Below are 14,789 nucleotides of genomic sequence, written 5' to 3'. Positions count from 1 at the left end.
CACTACAAAAAGCTCTGGTCTTAACGCCCCTACGGAAGCTGTGCAGCCTTTCCTCAGGTTTGTAGAGTCGGGTTTCCCGTTTACCCACAACGGAGGAGCCGCCCCCACCAACCAAAGCAGGTAGGTGGCCACGGTTCATAACGCACTCTTCGCACAACAGATCCACTTTGAAGTTGACTTATTCGCTCGGCCAATCGTCGGAATGTGTACGAGATACCATAAGGGCCCAATATCTCAATAGCACCCTTGTCTAAAGCTTCGAATGAGACTGAATATCCGAAACGCAGGAACGATCTGACTAGAAAGTCATTCAAAACTTGATCGAAGAACCAGCGTTTATTGAAGAAGCTATAGAGTCGATTACAAAAAGTACTAGTTTGAAAGGCTCGTTGGAATTGATCCGCTACGAGATTTACATTATACGCTAGAGAAGCACCTGAAGTACTAAACAGAATAGGTATTAGTTTTGTAATGGCTGGGGCAGCAAACTCGGATTCGGCAAGAATCTCAGTTTTTGGTAGTACGAAGGGGGAATTGGCCCAAAAATTGGATAGGGGTAAAGACACAGCCGGGTGTCGGTGGCTTATTCAAGTGCCCCCCGAACCACACGAAATGGTCGCCTATTACACGGCTCACAAACTCTGCATGGGGTGGGGCTACCTATTATTTGTAGGTGGTACGTACGGCGCACGCAGGGCCTCGGTTTGCTGCGTGGACTGTCTATGCATTTCCTACAGAGTGTAATGGAACCCAGCTCAGCTCCGCCGAGCCAAAAGAAAAGAACAGAACAGCCGGAGGCGAAGAGTAGAGTATAGCCAAGGGGCTTTCGTCGTCCGTAAAGGACCTAACGGAAGACCGTGCTCTGAAGTGTGCACTTCGAGTTTTGTTTTAAGAGCACTTGGCCTTACCCCTTTATTTTGAGCCATGTCTAGGTAGAATCGGCAAGATTCAACCGAGGCCCTCTCGGGCACCGCCGGGGGACAACCAGACCAACCAGTAGGCTTTCTTTTCGAAGTTTCCTCCCGGGGCCCTTAAATCATTGAATTCATAGGCATAGGGGCATCCCAGGCAGTGGTTCATTCAATGAGAAAGAAAGACAGGAGGGCAGGATTCGTCGTGTCGGGCTAATTCATTCTGGGAAAAAAGGCGGAAGGGAGTTACCTGAGCTATACGAAGGGAAGGAAGTCGTCGGCTGAGCCGGAGGTCACTTTTCCCGATCCATCCTGAAGGGTTTTTTCGCTCTCTCGCCCCATCATTGTATCCAGTCCTGCTATCGGCTCAGCCCTATCTATTCATCTCTTTTTTTTACATGGAGATTTTGTGGATCTCTCTTGTTCATAGATCTTGAAAGCGGATCAATAGAAATTTCTCAAAGGATCTATCTATAGAAAGATCTAGATCTCTATCATCATCTATCTCTATATCTAGATATGGAAGAACCCTCGAAGCCTGTCCCCGATGACGATGCCCCCTGGGTGAAAGGAAAGGGGCCGCCATTCTCTTTCTTTCCTCAATCGTTCCGATCATTTCTCTCATTCCCTTTTGTTTGTTTTTTCGGGTTGGTTCGTTTCCTCCTCCTATCTACGTAATTCTCTATCTTTTTTCATGATCATCTTAGGCGAAAGGATAGGTATAAATTTTGTGGAGGGGCGGCTGTGAAAGGGCGATTCCCCCTTTTCCATTGAAGTAGGGAAGGGGGTGATTGATCTTTTTTTGAATCAGGCCTTACTGACCAAGTGGTGGTATAAGCTTCATTGCGGATGAAAAGAAGTCCTTGTGAGCGGAGCTACAAAAGGAAGTTCAAGCTCAAGAAATCCTCTCAATAGGGATTGGGCAAGCAAGCTGTTTGTTTATTTGATCTTACCCGGTTGTGAGACGGGACGTGAAGTCAACCAAGTACATGTGTGTTCATAGTGTCCTCGACACCTTCCTCCTAGCTGAGTATGGATGCTGAAGTTAGCTGGAGTGTGGGGCGAGTGCGTGGTAGATGGAACTCCTATTTACCACATTTCTTCTTGCACTTCCAACTTGAAGAGGAAGAAGCATCTCTCTTTGCATCTTCAATAGATAGGAAAAAGGATCTTGACCTGAAGCCTTCGACCAAAGAAAGGGAGACTTGGTGAAGTCAGAGGTGGTTTTCCTTCCCTAGATTCATGGAAGGACTTTTTGAAGTTTGAGTGAGGAAGGAAAGCGGGAAAGGTTCGATACAAAGGAAAGGGTTGTGAGGCTTAACGATTTAGAATAGAGCTGTTGAGGTGGCACTTGTTCCCCCGGGGCAGGGGTATATGCACGTAGCTTTCTTCTGTCACTTCTTTCAGATCAATGAAGTGGAAAAGTAATAGAGTAAGGGACCCTTGTTTACAAAGAAAGCTGTCACTCCAAGAACTCGAAGTCAAGCATCTTTGGGAATATCCAAATTAGTCTTCAACTAGAGAAAGGATAGGAATCTCCTTTGCTGAGTTTTCTTCTCCAGCGGATGTAGCGGTAAAAGATTCTATTCTTTTCGCGGTCTAGTTACGTCTTTCCTCTCCCTATCTAAAGAGCTCTATTCACATAGACCCTCTCCTAACTCTCTATCATTTTAAGAAAGCAGCAAATCCTTCTCTCTATTCTACTATCCGATCTCGTCTGTTGAAAATCGATCTGAAATATGGTCATATCTTCGTTATCCCAATAGTAAACCTTCTTACTTCTCTTTGCATCTCGAAAGACGCAAAAGATCTGTTATTAGCTTATTTATAAGCTGTCGAAGGTCCTCAAAAGCCTTGATTTCTGGCTTACGGCTTACTTGCCTTTTTCCTTAAAGCCTATATAGACAGACATAGACTGAGGGCATTCTGGGCTTCCATGCTCCTGGCAATGGCAAGATCCGAGATGTCAGTTGCTTGTCTTCAAGCCTCAACCTTATTCTGACTCCTACTAGGGCAATCAGGTTTAAGTTAAGCCTGAACAGCTTAGTTTCCACTTCTCTTCCGACACAAGCTTCTTTTCCAAGCCTTCCCCATCAACTGGAAATCCAGTTAGAAAGGCAAGGGGCGCAACGGCAAGGCAATCTCAAATCATAATGGGAGTTTTATTTAGGTTTATTTAGATAGATTCACCTTTGGGGTTGGTACAGAATCGGTTCTTCAAGAAGGAGCTCTTAGTACGGTGGATGCATCGAATGCAAGCTGTAAGGAAGAATAATTCTGTTAGCAGACAAGAATGAAATTCAATTAGTCCCACACTTCCCGCAGGAATCGAAGAGTACGCAAGCACATTCATTTAATGGGAAAGCTTTCCTTGGCTAGGCCCCTATGAAGAAAGATGCCAATTCCCAAAAGCAGTAACAATAGCAATATCAGTAGGAGTAGCATTAGGAATTAAGACCGTCAGGCCTCATTCATCAAAGTAGCAGTCCTTAGGGGCTGAAAAAGAGCCCAGATTCCCCGCAACAAGCTTGGAAAGGAAGAAGACACGAAGGGAGGAGTTTCACTTAGCCTTTGCTCCTCTTTGATAGAAGTAGCTCTTTTGTTTGCCAGAATGGCTTGTTAGCAAGAAAATGCCTTCTTAGGAAGTGAAGAAGAATATGTCTGCTTGAGAATGCCCTCTTGTTGTTCTCGAAAGATGGAGGGGGGCAGATTTCACTAAGGAAAGGAACTGGACTAATGGACGAGGAGGAAGAGAATATAGAAAAATTGCCGACATTCAAGCATACTATAGATGTTCTAGAACTGCTAAAGGGAAGTTCTAGTAGAAAGGACAACTAAGCGAAAGGCCTTCTTAGAAAGGCAGAGTGACGGGTAATGCCCTATTTCCTAACAGTGAAATCTAAGATCAGACAAGAAAGAAGCTAAAGGCTAGGCAAAGAAGACGAGGGAGAAATCGTAGGTGAAAACGTTGGGTTACCAACTCGGGTGGGTTCTCACACCAAAGTTCCTTTGTTTCGGGCAAGCCCAATTACAAACAAAAGAGAAGGTCGGTCCCGTACTCAAACCAAATCAGAAGGGCGGTACTCACTCGGATGGAAGAATCCCAGGTCGGTCCCATACCCGAACAAAGGCTAGACCGAAGGTCCCGTCCCACGGGTTAGGTGCTTAGCTGAAGGTGGAAGGCGAAGCCAAGGCAAGAGCAAGGGTTGAAAGACAATATAGAAGACCGGAACTCAATATGATTCAACCAATCCAAATTGCTTTGCTAAAGATACCCGTTCTGCTGTTCCTTTATCGGGAACAACTATTGAATAACAACCTTCGCTTTGCTTTCGCATCGGATCTCGACATTAGCAAATCTAAAAATAGAGTAGATCCCGGGGCGTACCTAATGGTTTCATTGATTTGAATGGATTGATCCGTTGTACCGTTGTAGGAATCCTCATCCGATGTACGAATCCCGTGGAGGAAGTGGGGAAACAAATCCAATTATTTGATTTTGATTGGAGCAGTGCCGGTATTGAGGGTTTCTCTATCTCTTTACTCATGAAGTTAATACAAGTGAGGATTGATTTCAGTTATTCATATAAGAAATAAGAGGAATAAATAATCTCGGGGAAGACAGGCTTTCTCGCTCTCGGCACATCTTCGCTAGGGATTCTTCTCTACCTTCTTGCGTTGAGATGCCATCAACTCTTTCCTGGGGAATCAGGTCAATACAATACTCTTGGAAAAGCAAGCTATATCAGATCCTTGAGTATAGAGAAAAAGGAATGGAGTTTCATTAGCTCTCTACGCACATCCAGTATAATACCTTTGCGAGCTCCTACGGAAAGGGGTGTCGTGTTCTCTTTACAATGGGGGTGATCCTGGTTTTCAAAATCTGCTGGTTGGTTGTATCTTTTTCTATTGGCAATCCCCAATCCATTGCTTGTTCATTACGAACAAAAGAAGCCGATACCTGTTCTGGTGTTTATCCAGCGGAGGCTTGTATCTCTTCCATGTGAGACCAGCGACCTCAGATCATCCCGGACTTATGTGCTAGAATATCTTCGTTATGAGTTGAAGCAGCCTCAGCTACTATTCCTACTAAGGAGGAATCGCCTTTTTCAAGTCCCTCCCTTTTGCAATCCCATGTTGATGTAAGGAAGCTGCTTTAGAGTATTGGCAAAAAACATTACATGCAGGTCCAGATCTCCTTGCGTTCGTTGGTGGTTGACTACCGGGAAAGGGCAGAATAACAACAGTGAGGAAGCATACCACCCAAAGCAAGACGTGAAAACCTTCTTCGTATCCAAAAGCCCCTTTTAGTCTGTCTGGCCTTAGTATTTATGATACATAATCGCGTCTTCTCCCCCTTTCTCGTATCTCCACGGAAGTAAGTAATGGTATGATCGGAACTAGTATTTAGATATATGTGACCCTCTAGCGGTTTGACTCCATTGATGGTATACGGAACTACCTTCCTGCGAAAGGTCGAGTTCGTAAATCAAGCTTGTAGAAAAAGCGAGTACCGGTATTTGATGGTGATGGTGAGGATGACTAACCTCGCTCTTGCAACCATGAATATTTTCCTGATACTACGGGCATATACCTTCTTCCGAAGGGTCCCCGTCCTATCTTTTTCGCCTTCCGCTCTGGAATCGACTATTGGTGGGTTGTAACGTGAACCTATGGATCTCAATGAACAGCTTCGATACCACAAAAGGATGGGCAAGAAAGACAGCAGGTGTTGAGCCAAAGCCCTAGTTCATACACAATCATAATGTTGGTCAACCATCCGAACTGGGATTCCTGTTATTCATACGAAGGAACAAGAAAAGAAGAAGTATGGGATAAATTGTTTTTGAGTTGGGCATGATGAAAGCAGGTACAATGGCATTACTTAGAAGCTATTATGTCCTGTCTTGGCTTTAGCAATAAGCTTGTGCGACTGATGACTCCCTCCATCCCTGGCATCGCCAAGACTAATGGATAAGGTTTTGTCGCATCTTAATCGAACAGCATGCGGAGCTCAGCTCCTAGGAAAATAATAAGAAATATCTAGTTTTGTTTCATAAGTGGCGAGCCAAGGAATAAGAATACCGCCCCTGATCTGTATTTCAAAAGCGGATTCAGCGCTGCAAGAAATAGAATTATGCATAGATTGACTTGTAAAGAAAGACGAACCGAACAGTGCTAAGCAAAACTCTCCTATTTCTATGCTCGATTCAATCTCTACTCATCTGCTTTTAGTTCTACTTTCTGTATACGAAGTCCGAGCTTTTCGAGTTGCTCAGTTCTCGCTATGTCATTTCTTGGTTTTTATTGCATTCACTCAATTCTCTGTGAAGTCCATGGACATGTTGTGGTTCATTGCAGAGAACAGCCATCACATGGATCAAGCTATAAGGAATCACCCGCGAGCGAGGGCAAGTCTCAATTACGGTAGGAATGGAATACACCAGTCATAACTCTGGTCTGATCCCTAGTTCCCTAAGTAGTTAGTGAAACTTCCAGCTGGACTTACTGGATTTAGAGCTTAATGCTCCTATCTTTGAACTAGAATCTTAGCGCTTATTTCATGAAGATAGCTACTTTAATTGATACAAGAATGCCTACTTTGGACCAATAGGATCTACTCCTACTTGAATGCCAATCCAATCTCTTTCCCAATAAGAATTCCTAATCCCTAAATCCAAGTAAGGCATGATTGTTAGTCAGGATAACCAGCTTACGTACCACATTAAGAAGTACCAACTATGCTTTTTTCCATACTTTTCTTGCAGTACTTCAGTAAAGCTACCCCATTTTAATAAGATAGGGATTCGAGATATCAGCATTTTCACAGGTCCTTGTCAAGCTGCAGCAAAATCAGATTCGAGTATAGCATCATTCAGTTGGAGTTCTGAAATAATCTGGATCCCCTTTGCTATTTTAGCAATCTCTGCTGCTCAGTTTCATCCCTTTCTGAGGTAGAAAACCCATCCATATATGTACGAGTGAGAGATGTCTTCCGTCCCGGAGAACCGTCTTCTCTCCCTCCTTAGGAAAAGGAGATCTAGGTAGAGGAGGTAGAAAATAATAGATACCGTTTATTCTATTAACTAGTCATCAAAAAGCAACCTATATCGAGGTCAAGTTTGATAGGGTGAAGTGGACTATTAGATCCCCAGCTTACCATTAGAAAGAAAGCTTAGCCGCCGACGTCAATGTGTTAAGCACATAGGATATATTCGGCGAAGGTCAGTAAGAAGTAGAGTGAATTCTGAAACTCCAGCATTTAGGCCCGGATAGAATGGGTCCTCAAGCTTAGAATCATTTGGCCTAACCTTTAAGAAAAGTCAGCATCTTTTCATCCGGGTCATACTAAAGGCAGGTAGACCGAACACACGGCACCTGTCCCAATGACTGGTACACTGACGGTGGCTTATTGGTTCCTTCCTCCCTTCCATCCTCAAGTCTTACTTTCCTTGATTCCTTAGTTTACTTGATGCCCGATTCATTCCTCCCTATATTCAATCTCTCGTGCCATATTCTTTTTTAGGTTTGACATTACTTCCCTTTCCTATCTTTTTACTATTCTCAAGGACGTAAGATTCTTCAAAATCCCTTTCGCAGATCCCTTTGGTTCCAGGTTCAGATCCATCTATCTCTTCTCTCCCTTTCTTTGAACCTTACTTCACAAAGTAGGAGATGCCCCCGGGGATACTCATCATTATTATGAATAGGTTACTCTATCCAATTCCCCGGAATCATTCACTATCATAGTCAGTCTCACCTTCGCTTAGTTGAGGGATACTAACATCACCATCTGCACTGAGGAATATCTGAGATTTCTCAGGGTTCACGTGCATGCCCCCGCCACCACGTTCGATCACGGAAATAAATCCATTTAGATTTACGTGCCTTAAGATGTCTAGAATTTGAGGACGGTCAAGATGATATGAATCATAGCGTGTTGAAGCTAGAAGGACATTGGTGTCCCATCTTGTATAAAGAACACCTTCATACCGGCTCAGGACCTCCCTATCAAATTGATGTTGCAAAAAGAGATGTAGGAGCACGTCACTCAATTCACCTATCAATGGTATACAATTCGAATGAGGAATTTGGAGGTTAGTGTCGGCATTATATATCAGGAGAGATAGAAATTCCTTCAAGATATGCGAAATCACCCCCAGATTGTGTAGAAATTTTAATGTATTCCATAGACGTGGAGTAGATACATAGTGGATACTATGACTCAAATCCACACAGACTATTTTATCTACACCCCTTTTACCATCCCAGAACTCCTCGTGGAAACTCACCATTTCATTCTAATGAGTTAATCTAGGCGGAAGATCGTTTCTTCTCCATATAAACTCCCGCATTAAGATATTCGACAATGCTTTCAAAGGTAGTACATCTGCTGAAAGGGATGGGGCAGCCATACAAGGCCAATCACCAGCATTGATGAGTGGGCGCCTGGCACAACAATACCCAAGCTCATCTTGCCTTTCCAGATGGTGTTTCTCTTATCTTCTCCTGAATGGGTTACTTAACCCTAGCTATACAGGTGGGGCACAAGAGATGGTACCAAGAGCTGGTGAAACACCTGGCCCTGTACCTGTGCTGATTGAGTTCGAGAGCACCAGTATTTATTGCATTAGGACAGGTCTTGCATTGCTAGAGCTTTTAGGAAGACGAGTAGCTCTCGAGTATGTTTCTGTTTCAACCACTCCAAATGAGTGCGTTTCACCATGCTCCACCAACTATTCCAAACTGGCATCCTTTCCCAAACTCAATGAACTAATTGAGAATTCTTCCCTTCCTAGGTGTACCCTTAATGAATTGATCCGTTGGCGGCTATAGCGAGATCTGGGTCAGAGTCTATCTCCCCATCTCTCCGGCGAGGTAGCAATGAGCTATCAAACGCCAATAGAGGACAGATCCTGTTGTCCGTTTGTTTCAGCACCACAATCTTTGTTCGTTCCTACATCATCTAAATCAGCACTAGGAGCGGTTCTAGATGCACTTTCAGGTGAAGTCACATCAGACGTTTTCGAGGATGTTCTTGCACATTGCTGGGGTATCGAAACCTGTGAAACCGGGGCTACTGCCATTACAATCTGATCAAAGGGATGGCATTAGGTAGATAACAACCTCTCTTGAGCGCCGCCTTGATGGCTTTGTGAATGAAATTCGAGTAGATGTTGTTTCATTCCGCATATGTCTTGAATCTTGTTAGGATTCGTCTATTCCAGGTCAGGAAAGAGCTTATGTAAACTATCGTGATAAGCATAGCCTTCGCCCCGCAGAGTGCTATATCAATGGTTCACCAGGCTCAATTCATTAATGGCTTAGGGCCGGTCTTCAGTAAGTCAATCACCATCGGGTGGAGGGGAAAGCCCTACGTCAAGGTCAATGGATTCACCTACCCCAGTCTCAGAACTTTCTAGACTTTCTTACTTGTGTTCTTCTCAACTAAGAGAAGGGCGTGCATCTACAGCAGTGGTATTATCTTCCTTTTTATTTTTGCATCTTTGAATCCTGGTGTGTTGGTTAGTACCGAAGCCTCTTGGCTAGTACAGAGTTGTGGTTTCATATAGCTACTAGAGAACCTGGAGGCACTCTCTGAAAATAAGTATTCTTCATATGACATGTGAATAGACAACTCCTGGTATGCTCATTTCATTCCTCTTGGACCTAGATCTTCACTTTCAAAAGTGCAGAATTGATGTATCAAAGGCATTTCAAAGGAACAGAGGGTCCATCTTTGGAGTGAGAGACAATTGGTTTCAACTGTGTCGCAGGGGTTGTATTCTTAGACCTGCCAGGCGGGAGGAACCACCGTCCTGGGTATTGAGCATGTGAATCATGTTATTTTGTAGGAATAGAGATTCTCAGCCATCATATCTTGTCCACCCTTGGCCATGTCTCCTTCCGAGAATGAGTTGGTTTGGGGAGATCATTAGGTTACTGAGATCAAAGTAGTGAGGCTGCTTGAGTGCCATCGAAACCCATTTGAAATTGCAATGACATATTGAAATAGTAGTTCGTTCAGCACCCGATTAGGTATCTGGAAATAGTTCCTTAGCTCTTTTCTAGTTCGTTAATGACCTTAGCGGTTGAAATGGAATTGGATCCCGGCTTGTTAGTTAATAGAATCTAAATGAGATTGAATGGAAATGTTGGTAAACCGATGGGTGCATCATACTTTTCAATAGATGTTGGGGTTCCTAAACCATAAGGATACTCTTTTCATAGAACAAGGCCTGCCAATCGATCTCCTAGGCTATAATCCAAGGGATAGCTTAACATGCATCTCCTAGATGGAAGTGTGCGACAATAACTTTGAGCTCCTGTAGTCTTTGATCCTTGATCTGAAGAGGTAGGCAGCTATGATAAAGAAGCCAAGGGATGAAGTGATTGTGGTTGGCGTGCCACATGGAAACTAGATAGGTGGAAGCTATTTTAGACGACCTTGCGGGTCATCCTAACATTGAAATGAAGCTATTCGAGCCGACAATGAATAAAGCTATGAATGGGGGTAGCTTTACGAGGCATAATGCCGGTGTGCACTTTTCTTTTCTCAAACTGTGGTTGATCCTCTCTAAATCAGAGGTCAACATTTCTTTGCAATGAATGTTTATTAGGTCTGGAAAACCTTGTTAGGTGCACTCGTAGGTGAGCTCAAAGCGAGGATTCATGTGTTCTTTCTTCTCAAGAAGACGGAATGATTGCTCGGTATGATATAGATTCTTAGCGAGGGATTTGGTAGCTTATGCCCCGTAGTTTGCAACTAGAGCAAAATTGGTTGAAACGGCTCCCATTGTGTGTGCGAATTCTTTCAAATGTGCATGGCCTGGCGACTGATAGGATGCCCCTGCGAGTGTTATTCCATGTGCTGGAAAACCTCTTTGGCACATCTTTCGCGATCTAGTTAACAACACTTTAGTGACTCATGTCTTCCATGGCTTAAACCTGTTTATTATACTAGAAACAATGGAATACCTAAAGTTGGATATAGGTGAGGTGGGACTTAAGAATGCATTGTCTGGAACATCTCTTTAAAGCAAGAATTAGCGTATAGAAAGGAAGCAGAATTTCCTTTCAGCTACTTTTAAAAAGTCCCCGGGGATATAGCCCACTTCTCATTTCTCAACACCAGCTTCTCTTCTCTTTTCTTAAGTATAAGAGGGATAGGTACTTATTCCTGGCCGGCGGTATCATTGCTGCTCCCTGCCTAATGCGGATTATTGTGCAATGCTTATGTGAAATCTCAATCCAAAACTTATTCGTTTCGTTGGAAAAACCGACACCGGCGTCAAGACCAGTCTCCTTTCCTTTCTCTTTAGTTTGGGAGCAGAGCTTAAAAAGATGGGGGTCATGATGGATCCTTTTTTTATCCCAGATTCCATGGACGGAATGATTGTGGAATTTAACCCTTCGTCGTCATACCCAAACTAGGTCAATGGGCTGGCTTTTAGCATTGAAAGTGTGAGTTCTAACTACATGGAGTTGGAGGAATCAATAAATTCCTCTCCTCCCCCTAATCCAAACCCTTATTCTCAGATTCCTGATTTTGTCGCCGCAAATGCAAATATGGATTACTTGAACTTCTCTCAAATGCAGATGTTTTACCAAATGCAAATGTTTTATCAAATGCATATGTTTTATCAAATGCATTTTAATTATTTGAGCAGCCAACCGCTTTTGCCTATGGTACCTATGTATGTTCATTTTTTTATGTCTTTCTATATGCGCTTTCGGGAATATAGGAATGCATATAGATAGTGTGTTTTAGCTATTTCATCTCATTCTAGCACATACTACGAGCGATTGACTTAAAGAATACAACAAATGGTTGTGGGGTTATCTTTGTACCCTGTGACTACAACCACAAGGTCCGAATCAAACGAAACGGTTGAGGCGCAAGCCCTTTTCTCGCCACTACTCTGTGTACCCAAAGTGAGCAACCTTTTTGGCACGCTGGCTAGCAAGTTCATTGCTTCAATGACATGAATTCAATCAAGTGGACAAATCCTATCCTGGAAAATATGGGCAATCAGCTGGAAACTCAATAGTCTTACGCGGAAAGCACTCAACCGGCCTTCCTCTTTTGAATTATATGAATGACAGAAATCAGTCCTCACTTGTATTAACTTCATGAGTGAAGAGATAGACTAGGTGGTGAAAAGCATGAAACCAAATACTGCTCCAGGTCCAGATGGCTTCTCTGTCAGCTCTTTAGAGCTTTTTGGCCCCAGTTGAGAGATATACTAATATAAATGCTTCAGGAGCTGTATCATGGCAGGTTGAACTTGTCCAGACTAAACTATGGTGTCATTTCTCTACTGCCAAAGATTAAGGATGCTAATAGTATCCTATAGTATAGACCCATATGTGTTCTAAATGTTATGTTTAAAGCTATTACCAAAGCTCTGACACTTAGATTTACTCCTCTGGCTCGACAAGTAATCAGCTCTCTTCAGACTGGATTTATTCCTGGGAGGTACCTTTTGGATGGATGTGTAATTCTTCATGAAGTTTTGCATGAGTTGAAAACCTCTCACTCTGAAGGAATTTTGCTTCAGTTGGACTTTGAAAAAGCTTATGATAGAGTTTAGTGGCCTTTCTTGGCAGAGGTATTGCATAGGAAAAGCTTCCCTGACAGGTGGATAGATTGGATTAGACAAGCAGTGGAAGGAGGCAAAGTGTGTGTGAATATGAATGGAGATTGGCGAGAATATTTCTCTACTTTCAGAGGTTTGAGGCAAGGAGATCCTCTTTCTCCTTTACTTTTTCACCTAGTAGGTGATGCACTATCTGCAATTCTGGATAGAGCTAAGGAAGTAGGTGTGATTAGAGGTTTGGTACCACATCTGATACCAAGGGGATTAGTCATTTGCAATATGCTTCTGATACTTTGCTTTTTTTGCATAATGTCATGGAGTCTATTACTGGATTCTATTTCCTTATCTACTGTTTAGAGGAAATGTCTGGCATGAAAGTCAATTACTTGAAGAGTGATATTTTCACAGTAGGATTGAGTGTAGAGGAGGAGTAGAGGGTAGCTGATATAACTGTGAGATAGGCAAATTTCCAATAAAATATAATATCTGGGATTACCAATCAGCAAAGACAAGATCTCTTCTAATGATTTTTTTTCATTAAAAGGTAGAAAAGAAGTTGGACTCTTGGCAATGCAAACATTTCTCTTATGGAGGAAGAGATATATTGATCAATGCATGTTTATCAAATGTCCCTATGTACCTTCTGGGTTGCTACACTTTGCCTGTCAAAATACAGAAAAAAGTTGATACAATAAGAAATCACTTCTACTGGGAGTAAGAAGAAGAAATTTCACATGGTCAGATGGGAACACCTATGCACCCCTAAAGATTATGGTGGTGTGGGCTTCACTGATATGAGAGTCAGAAACATTTGTTTACTGTCAAAGTGGCTGGAGGAGGTCAATTAACTACTAGAGCTTACACTACAGATACTACTCATTAAAGGGCACACATTTCAAGACACCTTCAAGCTACTGAAATTGGAAAGCAATGATGTTATACTGGGTTATGATTGGCTATATCGTCACAGTCCAATCAATTTAGATTGGAAGGCCAGAACAATGAGTATTTGTCACAATGGGCAAGAAACCATTATTCTTTCTGATAGCAGCAATACTACTTCTCAAACATTGTTAGACCCTGCTAAGTTTCAGAAGGAAATTGATAAAGGAGCTATGGGCTACTATCTTTATCCCTTATCTTGTGACTCTGCTGATACCTATGATGAAAATACTTCGGAGGAACTTAACTTGGTATAGTGAGCCTAGCAGGCGGCGGGAGTCCAGTACGATTGCTTGCATTTATCTGGAATTGAACTAGCCCTTGGGAAAGGTAGACGTGAAGGTACCATGATTTCTCACTTTATAGAAGCGTTAGAGCTCGGCTGACACAGTGATCGAAAGCTGCGCAACCAAAACAACTTGAAACCGCCCATGCACCTTTTGCTTTTCCTAATATCGTCCCTTCGGGTAGTTGGATATGAGCACATTCAAATTGGAATTCTTCTTCTCCCAGATCCAATAGAAGTTTTGAGGTAAGAGCTACCATGAGCAGATTTCTTTGTTCGATACCCAGTTTTTGATCTCGCAAGCAAGGAAATCAAAGAATAGCTCAGTATTATTACGTCTCCCTCCGATAATGAGTGGTAGTGAGCTCTGCCCTAGAGAATGAAGACTCCAAGAAGCATCTCAGTCTTGATATTTGCCTTTTTGGGAGACGACTTGTGATAAGCAAGTCAGCCATGTCCTAAAGAAGTAGTGGGAGTGCATGGTTATAAAGGAAGGCGCAAGTGTATTACGGAGCGAAGAAGCTTTAGAGAAAGTTCTACCTCGCGGGTGAAACCATAGATTGGAAGGTGTAGGTCACTCACCCGTGTAAACAAAGCGAAATCATAGAGCATAGATCGTTTGTAATGCCCTTGTCCGAACTGACCACAGGATTTAGGTCGTCCCGACTAGTAACAAAGGAGAAATTCCCCTGCTTGTTAGGAGTTCCTTTAGTTTGCAGTTGAGTGCAGCCGAATGGTTCTCTCTGTGTATTCCTGAAAAAGTGATTGGAGGTTCATTGCTCACCTTAAGTCATTATCAACCGAAACTCATAGAGAAAGGGATCCGCAAAACCCCTCGCCATTACCGTATGAGCAGGTTTGAAAGCCTGCAAGTTAAGTTGTTGGCTGCTCTTAGCGATTGAGTGCCAACATGAGACCTATTTGTTAGCTTTGAACCGAGAAGGTCCCTCAACCATAGCGTGATAAGAACCAGTGGCTTCCCTACTGAAACCGAAGAAATCCTCTGGGTGGGTTCCTTATCTTTACTTAATACGGAACCGAGACCTTGAC

The sequence above is a fragment of the Triticum aestivum genome, chromosome 6B (assembly GCF_018294505.1).
Source record: "Triticum aestivum cultivar Chinese Spring chromosome 6B, IWGSC CS RefSeq v2.1, whole genome shotgun sequence".
Classification (NCBI taxonomy): Eukaryota; Viridiplantae; Streptophyta; class Magnoliopsida; order Poales; family Poaceae; genus Triticum; species Triticum aestivum.
This window is presented reverse-complemented; position numbering follows the sequence as displayed.